The sequence below is a fragment of the Culex quinquefasciatus genome, chromosome 2 (assembly GCF_015732765.1).
Source record: "Culex quinquefasciatus strain JHB chromosome 2, VPISU_Cqui_1.0_pri_paternal, whole genome shotgun sequence".
NCBI classification, from domain to species: domain Eukaryota; kingdom Metazoa; phylum Arthropoda; class Insecta; order Diptera; family Culicidae; genus Culex; species Culex quinquefasciatus.
Window position 1 is genome coordinate 119,534,526 of NC_051862.1, and position 17,485 is coordinate 119,552,010.

The 17,485-nt window shown below is 36.0% G+C and overlaps 2 long non-coding RNA genes across 2 annotated transcripts; both read right to left on the reverse strand.

The window, feature by feature from the left end:
* Positions 1–1,422: 1,422 nt before the first annotated feature.
* Positions 1,423–2,320, reverse strand: LOC6032485. Its single transcript, XR_005277357.1, has 2 exons — positions 2,148–2,320; positions 1,423–2,035 (listed from the first exon to the last, which is right to left on the reverse strand). It is a non-coding gene; the product is annotated as an uncharacterized LOC6032485 (long non-coding RNA).
* A 12,370-nt stretch (positions 2,321–14,690) lies between these two features.
* On the reverse strand, positions 14,691–15,926 carry LOC119767177. Its single transcript, XR_005277372.1, has 2 exons — positions 14,950–15,926; positions 14,691–14,896 (listed from the first exon to the last, which is right to left on the reverse strand). It is a non-coding gene; the product is annotated as an uncharacterized LOC119767177 (long non-coding RNA).
* Between the last annotated feature and the right edge of the window lie 1,559 nt (positions 15,927–17,485).

The window sequence follows — 17,485 nt, forward strand, 5'->3', positions numbered from 1 at the left end:
GCTTCGAGGCTCAGCGAATAAAAAATATAATTCAACCTAAAAATTATGAACCAGTCGTCACAGTTTCCTGATGCAAACAATGATCGAGCTCGAGATGCCACAGCCCTGCGAAATATGTTGGCTGACATATCGGGCGGCCGGTAAAAAAAAAAACCAGCTAGAAGTCGCCTGACAAAAAAAAACTTTTGCTAGAAAGAGATAGCAAATCTGATGCAAACAAGCTGCCACGTTAACATACTTTGAATGTGTTGGTAAATTTCAGACCAGAAAGCCTTAACAATCTTATACATATTTATTCTAATTTTCTTAGACTTTTATTAGTTTTATGTTTCTTAAATGTTCAAACCAAATTTATACGAAAGTGTTGTTGCTTTTAATGATTTCTTTGATATGTTGGAAATTTATGATAGTAGAAATTTTAATCACACCATAAATATTTTGTGACAATTTTAGCTTGAAAGTTTAGTAAATTAGGCCTGAAATTTGAACTTATTTCAAGTTTACTGAATATTACTATTTGTCTATAACTTCTTTTCAAATTCCTTGAAAAAATACATTTTGTTAAATTAAATAAAAATAAGCCTATCAAATAGATTTAGAAAGATTGTGAACGTTTCTTTTTTACCATGTCATTGTTTAAAAGTCATGAAATTCGTTAAATTAAAAAAAAATCTTGCCATTACACGACATAGAGTAAAGCCAACTAAAGTCGTTAAGTTCCGAAAAAGCTTAGTTCAAATTGCAAAATCAGTTGCTTTCATGCGTGATTCTTTCATCAAACAACACAAGCTAATGCAGACAAATAAGCATAGATTTACGCCAAAGCAGCGTCTGACTCATCATCAAGGCCAAATCCTTCCACCCAACTATCCCACCGCCCATGTCGAGATCGATGCATCGAACCGTTACTCAGGGCTTTCTTTCAATCAGTCGACCGTATCACCTTCCCCATCGTCGTCGTCGTCACCACACCATTACACCCTCCCGGCCAAAGCTCAATCTGTTCACATCCATTTCGAATAAAAACGAGAGCAGAACCCGTCATCACCATCATCGGCGCTGTGGTCGCCATCGTCGTCACCACCACCGATTATTACGCAAACATCGTCCCATAATCTACAAGAAACAATTTAACCTCCATTGGAACCGTCATTATTCATCCTTATCGTCCTAAATCACCGCCGGTAATGGTTGGTATTTGAACATTTGGGAGGTCCCACCGCCCTCCTCGCGAACCTCCGGATTAGGATCTAAAATTCACTTTCAGCGCGCCTCCTAGCGGAGAGTAGCGACAACGGGCGGGGAACCGATAACGTCATTAATCTGGAAATATTGCCACATTTAAGGGATTACGCGCGGAGTAGGACGTGCAACGCCGGGAAGTTTGGGAGAGATCGGCGAAATAAAAGCACTCAAAAATAATTAATTTCACTGCGATAATTTTATTGGATCAGCTTCTTGAAGCCATGTTTGCCGTCGTACATGCCGGCGCCGCCGCCACCAGCGGGGAGGGCCGTTCCGGTGCCGGAAGGTCCTCGTCAAGGGCAAGTCCTGTCACGAGCAGCAGCAGCAGCAGCAGAGCGGAAATAGTCGATATCAGATGTGTCACCGTATAACAGCCAGATTTCTTCATAAGCTCGATAATGTCCTTTGGGAGGGCCATCTTCTTTGCGCTTTTGTCTTCTTAGCTTGCTTCTTTTTCTTCTTTGTTCCGGATTTGTCCCCACAGTCTTCTTTTGTGTCCCCCAAATCATGAACCGTGAGGGGGTGCGTGGAGTTGGGGAGCAGCTTAGCCTTTATCCTCGAATGGATTTCTTCTTCTTTTTTGAACTGTATTATTTCCGGCAGAGAGGAGCTTCGAGTGCGTGGGAGTCGTGGGTTTCGTCAAAAGATTCCGGGCCGGCGATTATCCCTCCTCAACCAGCCGACAAGGGAGCAGCGGTAGCACCATTTTGGCCTTTTTGAAGCCTCTCAGCAGCTCAGCACACCGCCAATGTTGTCCGAGATCGACATTTTGAGCCACTCCGGGAAACACCTGTGTGAAGAGTCGTAAATCGCGCACTTTAATTACACACCGCTTAAGGTCGAAGGTCACAAGGGCACTCTTTAAACAAATTATTAACAAAAAATGTATCCACGAAATTCACCTGCACCATATCTGCCGAACGCCTGCAAAAGTACTGATCGCGCTACGAGTTCCATACACCGACTGAGCCCAGCTGGCTGAGCCGGACAAAGACGAACAGTCTCGTACAAGAATGAACATGTTTGGTTTGGTTCGTACAAACTAGAGTTCTCCCGCGAGACGACTTTATTTCACCTCCCTTTCGTCGTCAACGGGCCGATGCGTTTACAGTTTGCTGATGACGATGCTCATATCGGATCAGGTGATCGAGAACTAGAAGAAGTTCGGCGCACCGCTGACGACGACGAAAACTTTAAATCCGGGCCCCTTTCAGCCTGAATCATCTTTGTTATGGCTTGTCGCAACTTCACACGCGTGAAGCGAAAGTTTGGCTGTGTGAGTGTGTGCGCGATGGCACTTGAGAAATGGAAGAAGTGTGACGATCGCGAAATTGTTAAGTCACTTAGCAGTGTGATCACTTGGCCTAAACTAAGTGCTTTGAAGCAATCCAAAGTTTGAGACGTGAGGGAATTTCAGAAATGAGACAATTGCAGACGTCTTCAACGTCACACTTTTGAGATACTAGACACTGTTTTAGTTGTGTAGACGTTTGAGGCATTCGAGACGTCTAGAACATGACACGAGCTTACGTAGAAACCCATAAAGCGAGTCTGGGCTGTGATATTTTCCCCCAACATTTTGGAATTATTTTTGCACCAACAGAGAATAAAATAATCAATTACAAAAAAAATACAAAAAAGAGACAATTATTAATGCCCAAAATTTGTGCGTTGATCAGTATCTGAACAATTTTTGAGGAAGTAAGATTTTGTCAGGTCCAATAATTTGAACAAAGGATTCCCAATTTGCTGTTTAACATTCCAGACCTAACCCATTTTAGACGCGAAAAACGTTGACTTAACCTCACTGGTAAATTAAACGACAATTTCAATACTTTTCCTCGTCCATATTTGGCAACGTCAACAACTCCAAGTAGCAGGTGTGTTTCGAAATGTGTGTAAATGTGTTTAAAAATGCGAATGAGTCATCGAGTTGGAGTCGTCGTTGGTTCTCTGAGCTCAGTGGCCCCTACAACTCGTTGTTCTTTATCTTCTTTATTTGGAATCATATTATTCGTTGGCAAAACGGTGTTGCTGTTTAGAATGGAGAACGAAAAAAAAACCAGCGCTCAGACTCCGCGAAGAATAATAACAAGCTGTGGTCTCAATTCTGCCTGGTTCTCTCTGGCATGACCTGGAATCTCGAAAGGAGAAAGTTGCCCGGGCTTCTAACGAGATGGCATTCTATCACTTCTCCCCCCTCTCCTCCTTGGGATTTTGTGCGACATTCGTGGGTTTGCTCGTTTTCTGACTCATCACGCTTTTTAATGACATTTCGAAAGTGGCAAAATTCTTTTCCCCCAAGTTACATCCTGTCGCCCCGGACCATTATATCCTTTATTAGCATAATTATTCCGATGAATGTTCGGATGGTGGAAGTTTCCTTTTTTTGCTCCCAGAACCAAACGTCTGTCATACGTTTAAGCTCCGGAGAGCTCAAATCTCAGGCTTCCCGTTCCAGCCCACCAAGCGAGAAAGTCACCTCATTATTTCAAGCTTTTTAATTTGATTAAGGCAAACGAGAAAAGTTTTACCCCGTTCCTCAGCCGGAACCCCTTTCAAGCCCGAAACCAAACCTTTAATCGACTAACTTTTCACTTCCGCCTGTGACATGTTTTACACTTTACACATTGGGGAACCATCGGGCGGCTTAACTTCGATGACCGTCAAGCAAACTGCCAACAATCGGTTAGTTTTGCGCTGGGCTATCTATTCCTTAACTCACCGTCACAATCGTCCTAAACAAATCAACCTTGGGAAGGATACGGGGAAAAGCAAGAAAAGTTTACCTCCTTCGTTATCAGCAATCTATTTATCTGTGAAAAAAGGGAGGCAATAAGCCAAAGTCACGTTTTGGGGACGAACCTCTTTACTCGCACAGCCAGCAGGAGAAGGATGGGCTCGCCTTCCTGCTTTTTGCTTTGTTAACTTCTGTTTGACTTGCGATAACGATGTGTGCCAATGCTTAACGAATTATTTAACGGGGAAAGTTAGCAGCAGCTGTTTTTTGAGTTTTGCTTTAAAGGGGTCAAGATTTTTTCTTCCTAATTTGGCCGTAAATTTGTGCTGTTGAAAATTGTTCCACTAGTTTACCTGAACATATTTTTAAGTTTATTTAATTATTTTAATGTAAAATTTATACACGGAAACAAAAATTTATGTTTTTCCATTCAAAATATTTATTCAATGAATCTGTGACACCATATTGAAATTTGAGTGAATAAAAAATACAAAAAAAATTATATGCAAATATATTTACATCCGAAACTGGGTAAAAATGAAAATTTTTGGTAAAGAAACTAAACATTTTAAGATTCAACAGCAAATCATTTATTTGTATTTTATTTTAAAAGGTGATCAAGCTGTTTATGCACTTTTTAACATTTTCCAAGTACCAGAAACAACGGTGACATTGACAAGATTTCATATAAACGGTAAAACTTTTCTTAAGATTATTAATCTTAAAACATGTACTGAAGTAGGCAACACCATATCCATGTACTTTTAATTTTTAAAAAAGATTACTTTCTGTTCTAAATCAAATGATGCGCTTTTATAATGAAAATTCACTTTAAAATTGAGGTGAAAAGTCATCGATTGTGATTGGACACTCAATAATATTTTAACTGAATGAATGTACATGAAAAAAAATCTGTATGAATATAAAAAAAAAATTAAAATTCACAGTACATCCATTTCAGCATGTCTAAATCGGAACTACGAAAAAATCTGTACATAGAAATAATATCTAGTATGTAAGAAAAAAATGTAAGTAGTCCACATAAGCTTGACGAATTAATAATAAATCCCACTAGTGTTTCTTACAAATTTCAGCCTTAAAGTGTACATATTGAATAAATTGCGTTAAATTGACCATAAGCATGATGTTTTATTAAAAATTTGACAGCTAAATGTTAAATTTAATATAGTATCAATTTAAAATAAAATGAACAAACAATTGAGGTTAACAGCAAATCTACGCACAGGTTATACCCCTTCGGGCCAAATATGAACATTCTAGATCAATGGAATGTGGGGCAGATCGGGTCACAATGTTTGAAGGTTTGAAAACCTCCAAAATTTCAGAACGTCATCCCAATTTGTGAAATCTGTTTAAAGCGGATGCTTTTCTCCAAACATTTTGACGATTTTATTCTTTACAATCATCAAGGGCTTACAGGGAGGGGTTCCCGTGGTCAGAATGAGCTCAAAGTTGGAATTTAGCCTAGTTATGGGTCAATCTTTGATTTTAGGGGGTAGCACCGGTTTAGAGTCGGATTTTGACCACCCTAGTATATACACTTTTTTGTATTTTGTATATTTTGTATATTTAGTTCATAAGTAAGCTTAGTGATTTTTCAGGCTCAAAAATAGCAAATTTCACGGGGACCTCAATTTCAAAACACAAAATTTTACGCAAATTTCGCGGAACGTGAAAAATAATGAAATAACTCTGAAAATCTTTTGTTTAATACACAGAAACTACTTTTAATGCATCATTATAAATTATTCTTCAATAATAGTAGTTTATGCAACAAGTTGCAAAAAGAAGATTTTTCAGCACGAGTCGTACATTTATCCAACGAGGTTCACCGAGTTGGGTAAATACGAAGAGTGCTGAAAAAATCAAGTTTTGCAACGAGTTCCATACAACATTTTTTGCAATTCGAAAAAACACACACTGAGTGAAATTTTATGTCAAATTTTCATGTATTTTGTCAATAAATCGTTTAAATCAAAAAAAATGTTGAAAAGTGTTACTTTTCGAAACAAGTGCTGAAAAGTTCAACTTTTCAGCACCCATTTGAGTGCTGAAAAGTTGAACTTTTCAGCATTTATTTTGAAAAGTGTTGCTATTCGATTCTGTTATTTTTGGTAGGGACCATCCATAAACCACGTGGACACTTTTTTTTTGGAAAACTCAACCCCCCCCCCCCCCCTTCGTGGACAATTGCCCATACAAAAAAATCTTTTTTGTATGGACCGTGGACAATCGCCATAACCCCCCCCCCCCTTAAGTGTCCACGTGGTTTATGGATGGTCCCGTACAGAAAAGTTGGCTATTTCGTCGTTCAAGAATGACGGGAAAAGTAAGTAGTTTCACGACGGAACTGCAATTTTTTTTTTAAATCGTTACAGTTTCACACAAACATAAAATTTCACGGGATTTCGCGGATTTCACGCTGTCCGCGAAATCGTGAAATTTCACTAACCCTATTCATAAGCAAAAGGTTATGTAACTTAAGAAAACATGATATAACAAGCAATGTACACAGAAAAAAATATGTCAATTTATTCGACACGGAAAAAATGAATCACATGTAAACTCAGTTGATGTAAACTTGAGATTCGACGTAAACGGTTGAATCACACGTAAAATCATGTTTTTATGTATAATTTGTTGCACATTTACATCAAATTGCATTTAAATTTGAATGTTTAATGACGTGCAAAAATGCTGAAATTCGTATGACCCAATCTCACTCTCCAGACCCAATGTTACCCCTGTTGATGGTATTTCAAGTTTTTAAGTTATAAGATTATTTCAGTGAAAATAATATTAGTGTCTTGCGAACCTTCGTGGTGAACGGACACTAGAGCTGCGGTATTTTTTACTACCTAAGCTCAGAGTTATATCAAAACAAAATTCACAGTCTTTTTAAAGACTACCTGAGTTATTTTCCAAAATTCTAAACAGTCTTTTCAAGACTAACCCCGCCTGAAATTTTGTTGTATTTTACAAACGAAGCCATCTTTTTAAGAGAACTTTGCTTGCAAAATGCGTCAAAACAAAGGTAAACGCAAATCTTCTGAAGATTTGGTCGTTACGTCGGTGAAGCGTTTGAACACTAAACCGGCTAACGGAAACAGAAAAAGAAAACAGCCTCTTCTGAGGTCTGATTCTGATTCTGAATGTGAGGTCAATCCTCTAATTCCATTGACAAACAGTTTCGGTGTTTTATCCGAAACTGATGACAAGGAACCTTCTCCTCGTACTGAGCCTTCTGCCGTCGAGAAACGAGTAAAGGCTCCGCCAATTGTTGTGACTTCTGTCTCCGATTTGGCCAGCTTTCGAACGCAACTGAAGAATTGCAAGGAAACTTGCAATTTGAAGATTTCGTTCCAGCTTGGTCGAAGAGGAGAATGTCGCTTGTTGACGGAATCTTTACAAGATCACCAAACTTTTGTTGGTTATTTGAAAAACCACAAACACAATTTCTACACGTATGAGACCAAGAATGCTCGGTCATTCAAGGCGGTCTTGAAAGGTCTCTCCAACGACTTGTCGGTGGATGAGATCAAAATCGAACTTAAGGTGTTGCTTGGCTTTGCCCCATCCCAAGTAATACCAATGAAGAAAAAAACAAACGGGAATATTTCTCGCTTTGGTTTCACTTCACAATTTTATCTGATTCATTTCAACAGAAATGAAATCAACAATTTGAAACTTTTGGACAAAGTTCAGTTTTTGTTCCATGTACGGGTAAAGTGGGAGCATTTTAAGAAACATGGCGGTAATGGCCAGAATCTGACCCAGTGCCGGCGTTGCCAGGCATTCGGTCACGGTACTGATCATTGCGCCATGGTTCCAAAATGCATGGTTTGCGGGGATTCATCTCACGACAAGGACTATTGTCCCGTGAAAGAAGTCACCCAATTTAAATGTGCAAATTGTGGTGGAAATCACAAATCAAATTTCTGGGATTGCCCCATCAGAAAAAAGGTTTTGGATTCTCGTGCTAAGCATCAGCCGAAATCCAAACCGAAATTTTCTCAAAGTCAGGTTGTACCTGCATCTTTAAATCAAACGTTCGTGCTGTCTCACTCGAACAATTCTAGAATTACCCCTACCGTGGAAAAGTTAGGTAACAACAATGGCATTTCTTATGCTAACGTCGTTTCGGGTTCATCCACGAATTTTCAATCCTCTACCAATCTCTCTGAAATTGGGCAGGTACCTCAAATCTCATTTGAAAATTTTTCTGCTGGCAACGCTTTGGGATCTTCTGATCTCGGCGATGTTACGTTTGAAAAAATGACTTTTTTGCAAAACTCACTGTTTGGTTTGATTCAAACAATGAGTAATGCTACATCCATGATGGAAGCAATCCAGATTGGATTAAAATTTTCGAATGATGTTGTTCTTACCCTGAAGTTTAATCATGGATCTAAGTAATTCCATCAATATTATGAATTTTAATGCTCGCTCTTTAAAAGCGAAAGAAAATGAATTTTTCAACTTTTTACGAGTTCATAACGTGCATGTTGCTGTTATAACCGAAACATTTTTAAAAACTGGCACTTATTTGAAAAGTGATCCAGATTATAAAGTTATAACTAATAACCGAATGAATCGAAATGGCGGTGGAGTTGCAATAGTTATCCACCGTAGTATGACTTATAGCACGTTACGTGACTTTAAGTTAAAAGTTATTGAAAGTTTGGGCATTGAACTTGAAACTTCTTTTGGGAAAATTATGATTGCAGCTGCATATTTGCCATTCCAATGCACTGGGGAAAATAAAAATTATTTCAAAGGGGATTTGAATAAACTTACTCGGCATAGATCTCGATTTTTGATCATCGGTGATTTTAATGCCAAACACCAATCTTGGAATAATTCAAAAGTAAATTCCAATGGTAAAATTCTGTTCAGAGATTGCACTTCTGGTCTTTATTCGGTTTTATACCCGAATGGGCCAACTTGCTTTTCTTCTGTTAGAAATCCATCAACAATTGATTTGGTGTTGACAAATCAAAGTCAGTATTGTGGTCCTTTAGTGACTCATGCTGATTTTGATTCTGATCATCTTCCAGTAACTTTTTCACTTTCTCATGAAGCAGTTACCAGACCCAATAGTTCTGTGTTTAATTACCACAAAGCTAATTGGGACAGGTATCAGCATCATATTGAGAATAATTTAAATCATGATTTTGTTTTAGAAACCAAAGCTGATATTGATTCAGCCTTGGAATCTTTAACTAATGCTATTTTGGATGCTAGGAATATTGCTATTCCTAAAGTCCAAGTCAAATTTGATTCTCCCATTATTGATGACGATCTTCAGCTTCTGATTCGTCTGAAAAATGTTCGCCGAAGACAGTATCAACGTTCTCGTGATCCTGCACTGAAGCGAATTCAAAAGATTTGCAAAAGGTTATTGACCACAGATTCACTCTCCTGCGAAATGAAAAGTTCGCAAGAGATGTCGAACAAATTAAACCTTATTCCAAACCTTTTGGAAACTTTCAAAGGTTCTTAAGAAACCTCAAAACCCATCCCTTCTTTAAAAGATGGTGATAATATTCTATTAACTAATGGGGAAAAGCTCAAAAACTTGCTCAGCAGTTTGAGAGTGCTCATAATTTCAACTTGAATGTTTTGAGTCCTATTGAAAATCAAATTTCAATAGAATTTCAGAATATTGTTGAACAAGAATTTTCATCAGATGAAGTTTTTAATACGGATCTGAATGAAATAAAATCTATTATCAAAAATTTAAAAATATGAAAGCCCCTGGTGAGGATGGCATTTTTACATTTTAATTAAAATATTACCAGAAGCAACTTTAAGTTGCTTGGTCAAAATTTTCAACAAATGTTTTGATTTGGCATATTTTCCCAGTAGTTGGAAAAATGCCAAAGTAATTCCGATTTTGAAACCGGATAAAATCCTGCTGAAGCCTCAAGCTATCGGCCCATTAGTTTGCTTTCATCTATTAGTAAATTATTCGAAAGAATAATTCTTAATAGAATGATGACGCACATTAATGAAAATTCAATTTTCGCTGATGAGCAGTTTGGATTTCGCCTTGGGCATTCAACTACTCATCAGTTGTTGAGAGTTTCAAATTTAATTCGAAGCAACAAATCTGAGGGCTATTCTACTGGCGCTGCTCTTCTAGACATAGAAAAAGCATTTGACAGTGTTTGGCATAAAGGTTTGATTGCGAAATTGAAAAGGTTTAATTTTCCGATTTATATCGTGAAAATTATTCAAAATTATTTGACGGATCGTACTCTGCAGGTATGTTATCAGAATAGCAAATCTGATCAACTACCTGTACGTGCTGGCGTCCCTCAAGGAAGCATTTTGGGTCCAATTTTATACAATATTTTTACTTCTGACTTGCCTGATTTGCCCCCAGGATGTCAGAAATCACTTTTTGCTGATGACACAAGCATCTCCGCCAAAGGCAGAAGCCTTCGTGTCATCACAAGAAGATTACAAAAAAGCTTGGATATTTTCAATTCTTATTTGAAAGAATGGAAAATTACTCCAAATGCTGCAAAACTCAACTTATTATTTCCCTCACAAACCAAGGGCTGATTTTCTTAAACCAAAAGTCATCACATTATAAAGATGAATGAGGTAAATTTAAAGTGGGAGGATCAAGTGAAATATCTTGGACTTGGTTTTGACAAAAACCTTACTTACAAGGATCACATTGAAAGTATCCAGGTTAAATGTAACAAATATATTAAATGTTTGTATCCACTTATAAACAGGAATTCTAGACTTTGTCTCAAGAATAAACTGTTAATTTATAAACAAATTTTCAGACCTGCCATGCTTTATGCTGTGCCGATCTGGACAAGCTGTTGCTTAACCAGGAAGAAAAAACTTCAGAGGATTCAGAACAAAATTCTGAAAATGATTCTGAAACTTCCTCCCTGGTTCAGCACCAGTGAACTTCATCAATTAGCCGAAATTGACACTTTGGATGTTATGTCCAATAAGATAATTGATGCATTTCGACAAAAATCATTGCAGTCTTCAGCTGCATTGATCCGCTCTTTATATAGTTTATAAGTTAGTTTTAAGGTATCTCTTTTCCCTTTTGTACATGTAGGACCTCCTACATTTGAAATCACTGAATAGCGAAAGCTACAATATTTCATGAATAAATGAAAGTTGCTAGTATTTAAAATTGAGGTGAAAAGTCATCGTTTGTGATTGGACACTCAATAATATTTTAACTGAATGAATGTACATGGAAAAGAAATTTGATATAAAAAAAAAAAAAAAAAAAAGTGAAAATAATATTGAGAAAATGAGGTCGTTAGCTCAATCCAGGTGCAGGAGTCGTCTTCCTGTGCCCTGTCTCGGTGGAGTCACTGATATTGAACGGCCCGAGCGGTTTAGGCTTTCAGGATTTTTGTGATATTTACTTGTAGAGTCAAAACAGATCAGTAAACATCACTTATCTGTATATTACACTTTTTGAAGATTACATTTTTGCGGTAACACTTTCAACTTCTACGCGCACGATCACATCACTCAACTTTTTGTTGCTAATTTCATTAAGACTTTCGTCGAGCCAATTCTCTACGTTGAAGCCAGACTTGTCCTCCAGACCTCTGCGCCGAGCCATGCCAGACCCCGAACTCCTAAGTCCCGGGTGGACTCTTCACGGCAGCTAAGTCCCGGCGGACTTTTCACAGCGGCTAAGTCCCGGCGGACTCTTCACAGCGGCTAAGTCCCGGCGGACTCTTCACAGTGGCTAAGTCCCGGCGGACTGCGGCTTCCACCGCTAAGTCCGGCTGGACTGGGGCCTCTGCTACTGGTGGCTGCTGGCGGGTCCGGCTGGTCTGAGGCTTCTTCTGGAACTGGAACTGGACTGGAGTGGAGCTGGCTGGAACTGACTGGAACTAATTCTGGAACTAACCGCCCTCCTCAAGAATTTTGGGGTTTTTATAGTCAGTCCCCGAAAACTCTACTAAATTTTGTTCTACTAAAAGTTGTCCGTTCCGATGAGAAGCATCGATGAACCTCATGAATTAAATTGTGCAGACCTCTGCAATTCTTCATGACTTTCCGTATGGTGTAGTGAGTACACCTCAAAATCTGAAGTCATGGGTTCGAACCATTGTCGTGAAACTTTAAATTATGTTATTGGAATATCAAAATTATGTTCCTCAAATATTCTCAAAATGTAAGTTAATAATGAGAAGGTCGAATTCTCCATTGAACAAACATGCCAATGAATTTGGTTAAGCCACACCCAATTTCCCTGTGGAAAAACATCGCACATTCATAATTGAAAGCTTAACTATTTTATTGATTGCCTAACAAGTGGCGAAATTTAATAAAGGGATTTTCAGGTGAGGATGACTCATGATCCACACCTGTACATAAGCTTAATTATTTGTCGCGCAACGCGAGTCGACGGGTAAAATTATTTATGCTTGCGTAAGCGCGCATGGTCAGAACTGTGGTGAGGTTCGAAAAATGGGCAAATTTAATGATTTAAATTTGAGGTCGCTGCATTCCCCCACACTTACCAGCTAGATGTTTGTATTCTTGAAAAGCATTAAGAACATCTATCGAAAGTTATTTGTTGGTTGGAAGAATATTCCCAAAGTGAATAATTTAAATTGTGAAAATTACTTTGCAAAAAATCATAAAAATATTTAAATGGCTGGCTATAAAAATTTATTGAAAAAATTGGTTCGGTTAATCTCCCCCACACTTATCAGCTAGATGATCGTCTGAAAGAAATGATCATCTATGGAAAGAATATTTTCGGGTGTAGTGATCGTGCGGTTTACAATTTGTTCTTCTTGTGCTTTCCTGTAAATTGTTTTATAATTATAATTGCTCTTTTGATTTTTTTACTGTAAAATTATTTTCATTACTCTTTTGATCTTCTGTCCTGTTAAATTACCTGAATTATCGTTTTGAACTTCTCTATTAAAAATATTTTCGTTGAAACTGATTTAAAAAAAACTTGCATTTGAAATTAATTTTCATTATTTATCCTAAAAAAATCATTGCATTTTTCCCACTGTAAGCTAAATCTGTTGTAGAACTGTGTTGATCGACTGGTTGTTATCGTTGTCGTCTTCCATCAAAATAGTCTTTATCGTGAGGCTATTCATTCCACAGTGACTTGGTCAATTGATCAGTTTTCGAGGCTAAGGTGTTGAATTTCGTCATTTAGTGCAATTGTCGTTTCCATCATGAATTGTGCTTCATAACCCAGCTGTGAGTTGACTATGGTCAGTTTTGAAAGTGCATTGACTTCTCATTTGCTGAGTATTGTGAATTGTTCGTAGGGGAACAGCATCTAATTCCAGCGTGCCTCTAATGTTGGCAGGTCAGAACTTTGACATGCAATTAAAGCTAATTAAAAGCGTTTTCAACTGAAATCGAGTGATAAATAGCTCAATAAGAAGTGAGCAAGCAAGTTTCTACCAAAAGTTTTGCAAAATTAGTTGTTTAAATAGTGAAAATCAGCAAATTGGATGGAGTTAGGAGCGAGAGCTTAACCTGCCAAAGATACGAGAATTTCCCCTAAATCCAGTATATTTGTCCAAAATTGACTTTTCCAGTTGTTTTGCATCAAATGTTTAGGACATGTTGTTAGTCCAAAATTGTCTTTTCGTGTAATTTGCAACTTTGGCTTTTGTAAATTAATGACATCGGATGATGTTATCATTTGTTTATCATGAACTTCTCCTTTTCAATAGTTTCAGATGTGCAGTATGATCTCAACTTGCATTTTTGTTGCATAATTGATGTTTCGCATTTCAATCATCTTTGCTTCGCTTAATTCCACATTTTGATTGGTAATTTGTTTTACGTGAATGTCTCGTTACTAGAATTGTGTCTTAATTCGACTTGATCCTCATTGATATGACCTTTTCCAACAACATCAACACCGTTACCTGTTCAACCTCCCGCATGACTTTGCCACTCACCATCTTGCCATCACAAACTTCTGCATACGAACGCGTAGAACTTCTCAGCATACGAACGCGTCGATCATCTCAAGTCGTCTCGTCTAGCGTCTCTGCCATATTTTACTTCAGTTTTTAGTTTTGTTTCTCCCACAAAAATTTCTTACTTGTTTTCTTCCCATGAACAATATTTTATAATTTTCAGGAATCTATCATTTAATTTCTGTGCAAAATTGAGATTAAAATTTACTTACAATCTTATAAATCTTGTTGATATTTTTATATGAAATCAGTTCTATTATTTTTAATACAAAAAAAAGAATCAGTTCTAATTGACTATTATTTTTATACTTGAATGAAAAAAAATTACTCTATAAAGTTTATCATTGATCTATACATCCTATCATCTTGTCATTGCAATACTGCGCATGTTAAAATATCCTTTCTGTTCTTCCAACTTTTTATGAAATCTGTACATCACTTTGTGTTTTAATTTGCACGAAAGTATTTGGTTCAATAATCTATGTAGAAATTTTTGAATTTGAATTGTTTTTGAATGGTTTCCCACTGAATTTTATCAGTTTAAATTTGTTTTTCCTTGAAGCATTATTTTTCCATTCCTTTAATTATCATTTGACTATCCCCGTAAAGTGCAAATGTTTTGAAATATTTTAACATATTGAATCCCCATGGATTACAACTGTTTTGAAGCTATATTCGACATAAAACTCTCCCCATAGAGTACAATTGTCTACTTTTTAATCCCTTTGGCGTTGCTTTATCAGTTTATGTATCCCTAGATCGGAACTTTTACCGTCCTTTTCGATCTTTTTAGATTCCCCACGATATACTCACAAATTTTACCCTTCCTTGAGCTGAATTCCATATTCGTCCTTGTTGAAATTGTTGTCTACTTGATCGTCTTCCATTGGTTTCCTGTAAATCCTTCGTATAAGCATATAACATTCTGAAAATAAATTCTTAATACTTTGTTAAGTAAATTATAAAACACATGTTTACATTCAACATTCATTCTGGGGTGCACCTCCCTTGTCCAATTATTCTCACACACACTCTTACTTGCATACATGTTGTTTTGAAACATTTAATAATCATACTTTTTTCATTTAGTTGTCGTTGAAATTTCATTATTGTTTAGTCATGATATATTTGTTTTTCTCAGATAAAAAAAACGTCATTGTTCTTTTTATACCCTGTTAACCCATTTCAGCTCAATTTTAGAATGTTCCCAAAAAAATGCAACCCAACAGCTTCCTAATTGTTTTAACGTGTTTCATCACTGCTTCATTATTATGTTTATATTTGATCATTATCGCTTCACGCGTTTTCCAAAAAAAAAATATAAACTCAGTACTGGTATTTTTCTTAATAGGGGAACATATAACATATTCAATTCAATCATTTGTAAAAAATATCTTTCATCCCCAATTCATAACATTCCTCTTGTTTGCGCATTTTTTTGATAATAATCATTCATATCTTGTTTAACTCAACATTAATTCATTTATCATATCAAATCGATCATATATTCTTTTTTTTCATGTTTATTTTTCTATATAAAAATCAGTATTTGTAACACATTTGTTTGATTCATTTAATTGTCTTGATAACACTCGTTTTTTTCTAATTCATCAATCATATAAATTCAATAAGTTTTTTTTTTATAATTTTTTTTTCTTCAATATACATAAATAAACCCGTGTTTAAAATAAATATTTTCATTCATTGTAGTCTTTTGATATTAATCGTTTATGATACTAAGTCATTCATTGCATAAATCGCTTATTTTTTTCTTTATTTTAATTGTACTGTAATTGTCATTTCAAAATATTTTTCTTGTATTGGAGCATTTAATTTTAATTTTAAATTATGTTAAATGTATATTGTTAAAAAAAATTTAAATGTATTTTAATACGGGTACATTGTGAACTATCATTTAGTGTTATTTAATCATTATATTTTCTTAGTCTATTATTATGTACATCTTCAAATTTGTTGCAATTTTTAATAGTGGTCGTTTGATCGCTGTTAAATTTAACAATATCGTAAGGGCCTCGCCACTTATTTTGTAACTTTTGACCAATTCCTGTCTGTACCATTTGTACCAAAACTCTATCTCCCCACATTGGTACCCAATCATTTGTCTTTTTGTCATAAATTTCCTTTCTCTTTTCTTTTGACAATATTAAGTTGTTTCTAGCAGTTTCATGAGCATCCTTGAATATATCTTTCATTGAACAAATATAGTCGTCATAACTTAAATCTGAATCATTGATTTTATAAATTGTGCTTGGTATAGTAGCTTTTCTTCCATACAAAAGTTCATAGGGAGAATATCCAGTTGATGAATTTTCTGTAGTATTGTATTCAAACATAAAATATGGTATCAATTCATCCCAACATTGTGGATCTTTGCCAATAAAATTTCGTAAATAAACTTTCAACTCTCTATTTGATCTCTCTACTAAATTAGCTTGAGGATGATATGCACTTGTAACGATCTTTTTAATGTGTAATATTTTGCATGTGTGTTGCAATAATTTGCTTACAAAGTTTGTACCTCGATCGGTTACAACTTCTTTAGGAGCACCAAATTTACAAACAAAGTTTTCGACAAAAGTTCTAGCAACAGTAGTACTTTCTTGGTTTTCCATGGGAGCTACAATCAAAAATCTTGTTAAATCATCTTGTATCACAAGTCCACAATTGTTTCCATTATTAGAAATTGGTAACATAACCACATCCATATAAATTTTATCAAAGGGTTCATACGATGTTGTCGTAATTTTCATTGGCATCTTATTTGCTGGCCATATTTTATTTTTTTGACAAGAATCACATTGCTTTACATAATTCAAAACATCTCTTCGCATATTTTCCCATGTAAAAAGAGGACTCATTCTTTTAATCATTCGTTTACCTCCGACATGACCACCCAACGGTGCGTCGTGAAAATCTTTAAGCACTTGATCTCTGTCTTCTGGCTTTACATAAATTCGTTCATTTTCTGTTGCATATAGTGTAAATGACTTTGAAAGTTTCATTGCAAAAATCGTAATAAGTTTAGTTCCAACTCTGTTTTAAATATTCTATGAGAAATAATTTGTATAACTGATGCATCTTTAGCAAAATCAGGATAATCTTTAAAGCTTTTAAATAAACCATCGAAAAATTCTTCATTTTTAACTGCTGAACGATATGTTCCATTCAAAATTAAACCCCAAATTTTCTTTTGCGGGATTATAAATATATTTTCATTGGTGTAATCCTTAATACCATGTGGAAGGTCAATGTATTTACTCAATTCTTTGTGTACAGTAACACTGTTTAATATCATAAATGTAGCTTCGGCTTGTTCAAATGGTATAATATTTTTAGAAAATTTTAAAACGTTAAAATCGATATCTGTATCTTGGAAATCCTTGTATGTAAATGTTTTATCGTTGCTATCATCGTCATTATCTAAATTTATGTCAATTTGTTGAAGTCCATTCATATTATTATTCCAATTATTATTGTTTCTAGATGAATTCTG